Below are 6,858 nucleotides of genomic sequence, written 5' to 3' on the forward strand. Positions count from 1 at the left end.
TCTGCCTGCCAACGCAGGAGACGTAAGAGATGTGGGTTCGATCCCTGGTCCAGGAAATTTTTAGATTTATGTATAAGTGATAACGTACAGCATTTGTCTTTTTCTGTCTGACTTTTTTCACTAAGGATAATACTCTCCAGCTTCACCCATGTTGTTACAAATGCAAATGAAAAAATCTAATTTATTTTTATGCCTAAGTAGTATTCCACTCTGTGTGTGTGTATGTATATACATACACACCCCACATCTTCTTTATCCATTCACCTGTTGATAGACACTTAGGTTGCTTCAGTATCTTGGCTTTTTAAAGGCTGCTATGAACACTGGGGTGCATGTATCTTTTCGAATTGGTGTTTTCATTTTCTTCAGATATATACCTAGCAGTGGAATTGCTGCATCGCTTGGTAGTTCTACTTGTAATTTTTTGAGGGGCCTCCATGCTGTTTTCCACAATGGCTACACCAATTTACATCCCCACCAATAGCGTTCAAGGATTCCCGTTTCTCCACATCCTTGCCAACATCTATTATTTGTAGTCTTTATGATGACAGCCATTCGGACAGGTGTGAAGTGATAAGTCACTGTGGTTTTGATTTGAATTTCTCTAATGATTAATGACGCTGAGCATCTTTTCACATGCCTGTTGGCCATCCATTATATCTTCTTCGGAAACATGTCTGTTCATGTCTTCTGCCCATGTTTTGAGTTGCTAAGTTTTTTGATATTAAGTTGTATGAGCTGTTTATGTATTTTGGATATTAACCCCTTATCAGTCATATCATTTGCAAATATTTTCTCCATTCCGTAAGTTGTCTTTTCACTTTGTCCATGGTTTACTTTGCTGTGCAAAAGCTTTTAAGTTTAATTAGGTAGAAGTTACTTACATTCCTTTCATAGACTTGCACAGCCATCACCAAAATCACTTCTGGAGCGTTTTATCGTCCCAAACAAGCCCTGTACACATTAGCAGACACTCTATTTCCTCCCCAACATTCCCAGCCTAGGTGCCCCTCATCTACTTTCTGTCTCTCTGTACCTATTCTGGACATTTTATGTAATTGAATCACACAGTACATGCTATTTTGTGACTGACCATTTTTACTTAGCATAATGCATTCAAGACTCATCCATGTTGTAGCGTATGTCAATACTTCATTTATTTTTATTGCTGAATAAAGTTCTAGTATATAGATATATCACATTTTATTTATCCGTGCATTAGTTGCTCGACATTTAGGTTGTTTCCATTTTTGGCTTTTATGCAGAACGCTGCTATGAACACTCATGTATAAGATTTTGAGTGGACATATGTTTTCATTAATCTTGGGCATATACCTTGGAGTGGAAATGCTGTGCCATATGGTAATTCTATGTTTAAACTTTTGAGGAATTGCCAACCTCTTTTCCAAAGCAAAGTATATGAGGGCTCCAATTTCCCCATATCCTCACCAACACATTTTGGTCAGGTTGACACATAAAATCAACCATCATAGTCTATTGCATTAAGCCTGGAAGGGTGTGGGTGGACTGCCTTCTATACTGACAGATGGGCAGAATGACGGTCTGGGATAACTATGTAGTTTCTAGGTCACCTTCATATCTGGACTGGCTATAAAAACAGTTTTGTCAAGCTGACACTTTAGGGCAGGGGTCCCCAACCTCCAGACTGCAGATAGGTACCTCATGTCAGATCAGCAGCATTAGATTAGAAATAAAGTGTGCAATTGGCACATTAATGCTAGCCTTAGGAAGATGACACCACCCTCATGGCAGAAAGTGAAGAAGAACTAAAGAGCCTCTTGATGAAAGTAAAAGAGGAGAGTGAAAAAGTTGGCTTAAAGCTCAACATTCAGTAAACAAAGATCATGGCATCTGGTCCCATCACTTCATGGCAAATAGATGGGGAAACAGTGGAAACAGTGTCAGACTTTATTTTTCTGGGCTCCAAAATCACTGCAGATGGTGACTGCAGCCATGAAATAAAAAGACACTCCTTGGAAGAAAAGTTATGACCAACCTAGACAGCATATTAAAAAGCAGAGGCATTACTTTGCCAACAAAGGTTCGTGTAGTCAAGGCTATGGTTTTTCCACTAGTCATGCATGGATGTGAGAGTTGGACTCTAAAGAAGGCTGAGTGCAGAAGAATTGATGCTTTTAAACTGTGGTGTTGGAGAAGACTCTTGAGAGTCCCTTGGACTGCAAGGAGATCCAACCAGTCCATCCTAAAGGAGATCAGTCCTGAATATTCATTGGAAGGACTGATGTTGAAGTTGAAACTCCAACACTTTGGCCAGCTGATGCAAAGAGCTGACTCATTTGAAAAGACCCTGATGCTGGGAAACATTGAAGGCAGGAGGAGGGGTCGACAGAGGATGAGATGGTTGGATGGCATCACCGAACTGAAATAATTCTATGTGTATATGTGTATAAAAATTAAAAAAAATTTTTTTACACACTTTGCCCAACAGTTTTACCTTGCTAGTAATGCTTAAGTATATAAGTTTATAAATAAATAGAACATATGAATAATTTGGTAATTACAAGTTCATTCAAAATTGTTTCGAAATGGTAATTGTGTATGTTCCAGAAGAAACTACTTAATAAAGTATAGCAAAAACAAAAAACAAAAAGGAAGTGCACAATAAAAATACTGCACTTGAATTATCCCAAAACCATCCCTCCCCCTCTCTGGTCTGTAGAAAAATCGTCTTCCAGGAAACCAGTCCCTGGTGCCAAGAAAGGTTGGGAAGCACTGGTTTACCCTAAAACCTTCAATGTTCTGTGCTAGAACTTCCTCAAAAGTTGATTTGCTCCTACTTTCTGTCTAATCCATATCATCAAGGCCCCAAAATAGAAGCACAGATTGTCCACAGCCTTAGTTCCACCCCAATTTCAACAATGAGTTCTGAAAGCAGCTGAATAAATATATAATAAAAACTAAGAGGAAAGGCTTTTAGAAGCAGCACTTGAATCATTTTATCTCCTTAAAGGACAAGGTTATTACTTGATACATTGAAGTTTAAAGTAAGATTACTATTGTGAAACGATATGTGATTTGCCTAGAACTCAAGAGATAATGTCAGGGTCTTCTACCTCAGACACATGAAAAGAGTTCAGCGCTTGCCTTTAATGTTCTGATTTAGAATGGCTTTTTATTCATTTAACCCAAACACACCAATCTGTGACGCACAGATAGTAAGTGCCTTTGCTCCGGGCCTGCTCTCAACCTAGCTGTGTCAACAAAAGACTGCCAGAGAGTTAAGAGCAATGACACTTGTGAAAATAAAATGATTTCTTGGAAAAGCCTTCTATGGGGAATGAAATCAGTGTCCTGAAGAGACAGCTGTAGTCCCATGCTCATTGCAGCATTATTTACAGTAGCCAAAATAGGGAGACAATCTAAGTAAGTGTCCATTGACGGAAAATGTGATATATACATGATGGAATATTATTCAGCTATTAAAAAAGAAGGAAATCCTGCCACTTGTGACAGGGTGAATCTGGAAGACACTGTGGCAAGTGTAATAAGCCAGGCAGAGAAAGACAAATACTGTAGGATCTCACTCATGTGTAGAATCCAAAAAAAAAGAGTCGAACTCATGGAAGCAGAGAGCAGAACGGTGGTTGCCAGGGTCTAGTGGGTGAGAGAAATGTGGAAATGTTGGTCAAAAATCTACGGTGCAGCATGGTGACTATAGTTAACAATATGGTAATGTATGCTTAGGGCTTCCCTGGTGGCTCAGATGGTAAAGAATCTGCCTGCAATGAGGGAGACCTGGGTTCCATCTCTGGGTCAGGAAGATCCCTGGAGGAGGGAATGGAAACCCACTCCAGTATTCTTGCCTGGAGAAATTCATGGACAGAGAAGCTTGGTGGGCTACAATCCATAGGGATGTAAAGGGTCAGACATGACTGAGCAGCTAACGCTTTCACTAAATGTATGCATGAAATCTGCTGAGAGAGTAGACAAAGCATTCTCACCACCACCAAAAAAAAAACAACCCAGTGACACATGAAGTGATAGTTGTTTTCATTGACTTGATTGTGATGTGATAGTCATTTCACAATATATATGTGTATCAAATCATCACATTGTACACTTTAAGTGTGTATAATTTATTTGTCAATTATACCTCAATAAAGCTGGAAGGGGAAAAGAGAAAAGCCTTTTGTGGGTATTCTGGATGCAAAGTACCCATGGTCCAGAGGAGAAGTTTCGCAGAGAGCAGATGAGAGTTTGCCTGGGGTTGTGGGGGGTGAGGTGGCTGGCTTTCAAAGGGCACAGAAAAATTTTGGAGTTATTTGATTGAGCTGATGGTTCCAAAGACTTATGCTAAAACTCATCAAGTTGTATATTTAAATATATACAGTTCACACTACATGAATTATACCTCAATAAATCTAAAATATTTCAGAGGGATAAAGAAAAGACTTAGTCTTACAGAGAAAAAAACTTACAGAGCTCTTTCCAAATAAGATGCATCATCTACACTTGAGGTATTTGCCAGAAACTCTATCTTGACTTACTGTCAAAAGCCAGGTTGAAATGAATGGTATCTGAGAAGGTCACCCCACAAGAATACTAACCATCCATTTGCTCATGTTCTGATCAGCAAAAGGAAAACATATGAACCACATAAGCCTGGTACCTCATCAAAATGTTCTCACTTAACCACAGTTTCTTGTAATGTTCTCAATTATTTTTAATCAAGGCTTGATATAAGAAGGAGCAATGTGAATATTTTTGTTTTGCAAAAAAAAAAAAAAAAGGAACTAGGAATAAAGATGGAAATTTATGATAAGTCAAATTATAGTCCCTCAAAGATGTCCACTGGCTTACCTGGTGGCTCAGATGGTAAAAAAAAAAAAAAAAAAATCCACCTGCGACGCAAGAGATGTGGGTTTGATCCCTAAATTGGGAAAGTCCCCTAGAGAAGGGAATGGCAACCCACTCCAGTATTCTTGGGTGGAGAATCCCATGGACAGAGGGGCCTGGCAGGTTGCAGTTCCATAGGGTCGCAAAGGGTCAGACAAAATTGAGCGACTAACAGTTTCACTTTCAAAGATATCCACATCATAAACTCTGGACCCTGTAAATATGTTACCTTACAGAGCAAAGGGGAATTGAGGTTGCAGGTGTCATTAAGAATGTTAATCAGCTGACCTTAAAATGGGGAGATTGTTTGGATTATCCAATAACCCAGTTACCCCGGGTAGGCCCAATGTAATCCCAAGAGCCCTTAAATGTGGAAGACAGGCAGAACAGAAGAGCCTGCCGGAGCTGTGACTGTGTAGAAAGGTACAGAATGATGCAGCCATTTCTGGCTTTGAAGACAGAAGAAGTGGCCGGGATCCAGGGAATGTGGGCTGACTCCAGAAGTCTGAGTTCTCCCCTAGGCCTGCCAGGAGGAACACAAACCTGAAAACCCCTTGATTTTAGCCAAGATCCCTTTCAGACTTCTGACCCCCAGCATTATGAAATAGTAAGCATCACTGACTCGATGGACATGAGTCTGAGTGAACTCCAGGAGTTGGTGATGGACAGGGAGGCCTGGTGTGCTGCGATTCATGGGGTCAGGAAGAGTCGTACACGACTGAGCGACTGAACTGAGCTGAACTGAAGCTACTGCTTTCAGTCACGAAGATGGTGATACTCTATCAGAATAGCAATAGAGAACAGAGTGTGTCCAGTGAAGTAAAATAGCGCTGGTTTCATTTATTCACACATTCACTTAACAAATACTGAAAACTCTCCCTGGGCAAAGCATTGAGTTGGGTACCCTGTTGGGAACAAAGCAGGTACAGGTGGAAATGAAATCTATGGTGCCCATCCATGTAGGAACCAGACAATGGTCAGATACTGGAAAGAGAAAAGGAGAGGTACCACGCAGGATGAAGTGACGTGAGTGAAAGTCGCTCAGTCGCGTCCGACTCTTTGTGATCCCATGGAATGTAGCCTGCCAGGCTCCTCTGTCTATGGAATTCTCCAAGCCAGAATACTGGAATGGGTAGCCTTTCCCTTCTTCAGGGGATCTTCCCAACCCAGGGATCAAACCCAGGTCTCCCTCATTGCAGGCGGATTCTTAACCAGCTGAGTCACAAGGGAACCCACCACGCAGGCTTTGGTCGCGAACGCTGCAGGGCCTGCCCGACTCTTCCACCTACAAACTGCTATATCATGTGGCCCAGCCTTCAGTTAGGTTTTTTTTTTTTTCTTCCCGCATCACTTCTCTCCTATCTCAGAGAAATAGAAGGTCCTTCTACTCCCACCTGCATCTTAGGTTTCAGGCCCTTTCCTCCAGTTATAAACGTGCCGAGAGCATTTGAAAACCTCAGTCAAAGCTGGAAACTACAACCCGCCACAAGAGTGTGCACGCGAGGTGACTGCATTTTTTTTTTTTCCCTGCCAAACCAGAATTAGCCGGTATGGGAATGAACAAGCGTGGAGATTTGAAATTGCACGGATTGGAAGGAAGCTCAGGTTAGGTTCGGGCACCTCCAAACGCACCCCACCCCCTTTTTTTTAAAAGCCACATGGTCTGAGGTCTCGATCTCCAAGCTCCCCAGGACGGAGCTGGCCGGGCAGCGAGAAGCAGAGGCGCCGGGAGCCCGCACCGCGCGCGGAGCCGGGCGGAGCGCCGAGCCACGGGCTCAGGCAGCTTCGGGATGATCCGCGACATCGCCACAAATCTCTCCGCCCAACCGCTCGGGGGGCTCAGAGAAAGGCAGCGATTTCGGAGATCCGGGCCGGGAGCCGAGTGAGGCCGCCGCCCGGCGGGCTGTGGGCGGTGAGTATTCCGGGCCGCGCTGCGCCGCGGGCCCGAGGATGGAGAGACGCCGGGGGCATCTTGGACTG

At 42.7% G+C, this 6,858-nt stretch overlaps 1 protein-coding gene across 1 annotated transcript in view; it reads left to right on the top strand.

Annotated features, from left to right (window-relative positions):
* Positions 1-6,265: 6,265 nt before the first annotated feature.
* The window catches only part of SLC16A14 (solute carrier family 16, member 14), a 34,057-nt gene continuing 33,464 nt past the window's right edge, over positions 6,266-6,858 (top strand). The window contains exon 1 of the mRNA XM_010837011.1: positions 6,266-6,790. The gene's annotated coding sequence lies outside the window, so the exon portion shown is untranslated. The remainder of the gene's footprint in view (positions 6,791-6,858) is intronic.

Source organism: Bison bison, unplaced genomic scaffold (genome assembly GCF_000754665.1).
Source record: "Bison bison bison isolate TAMUID 2011002044 unplaced genomic scaffold, Bison_UMD1.0 scf7180017864068, whole genome shotgun sequence".
NCBI classification, from domain to species: Eukaryota; Metazoa; Chordata; class Mammalia; order Artiodactyla; family Bovidae; genus Bison; species Bison bison.